The sequence below is a fragment of the Psammomys obesus genome, unplaced genomic scaffold, assembly GCF_907164565.1.
Source record: "Psammomys obesus unplaced genomic scaffold, mPsaObe1.curated_primary_1811, whole genome shotgun sequence".
In the NCBI taxonomy this organism is placed as follows: domain Eukaryota; kingdom Metazoa; phylum Chordata; class Mammalia; order Rodentia; family Muridae; genus Psammomys; species Psammomys obesus.
Window position 1 is genome coordinate 10003340 of NW_026596051.1, and position 892 is coordinate 10004231.

The 892-nt window shown below is 37.1% G+C and overlaps 1 non-coding gene across 1 annotated transcript; it reads right to left on the reverse strand.

Annotated features, from left to right (window-relative positions):
* Positions 1–417: 417 nt before the first annotated feature.
* LOC129689194 (U6 spliceosomal RNA) lies at positions 418–521 on the reverse strand. The gene has a single exon (XR_008722062.1). It is a non-coding gene; the product is annotated as a U6 spliceosomal RNA (small nuclear RNA).
* Between the last annotated feature and the right edge of the window lie 371 nt (positions 522–892).

The following is an 892-nucleotide window of genomic DNA, read 5'->3' on the forward strand; positions in this document are numbered from 1 at the left end:
ATGTCTCCAATTGCTTTCTGAAGGTACTTACTGCTATGAACTTTCTCTTAGCACTGCTTTCATTGTATCCCATCAGTTTGGGCATATTCTGCCCTCATTTTCACTGAATTTTAAGAAGTCTTTAACTTCTCTTTTTATTTCTTCCCAGACTCAGTGGTCATTGAGGAGAGAGTTGTTCAATTTCCATGAGTATGTAGGTTTTCTCTTTTTTTTGTATTTGTTGAAGTCCAGCTTTAATCAATGGTGATCTAATAAAATACAAAGGGTGATTTAAATTTTGTTGTATCTGTTGATGCTTGCTTTGTGACTGACTATATGGTCAACTTTTGAGAATGTTCCATGAGGTGGTTAGAATAAGATATACTCTTTTGTGTTTGGATGAAAAATTCTGTAGATATCTGTTAGGTCCATTTAATTAAAAGTATGGAATGCTTTTAATTAAGTGTGTGTGTCATCTTTGAGCAGGGACCATCCTAATCTTCAGTGTATTGTATTTCAGTATAGGTACAGCCAAAGCGAGCCCCAAATGCCCTTTTTAAATGTTTTCATTATTATTATTATTATTTCTTACAATTTATTCTTTGTAACATGGCTATAGCCTCCTTCCTAATCACAGGAGCTTCACAAAGAGACCAACAGGGACAAGAAAAAAATCTGAGGTGCTGCAGAGACCAAGGACCATGCATGGAGAGGACCTATAACCCCCTGCTCAGATGTAGCCCACGGGCAGCCCATGTAGATTCCCTAGTAAAGGGAACAGGAGCAGTCACTGGCCCCAAATCCTTTTTTAAGACTTCTTTTGTCCTTTCATTCATATCCTTTCCAGTTATATGACATAGTCATCCCCCCACACATAGACATACATAAAACTTTAAAGATCAGCATATAAGAG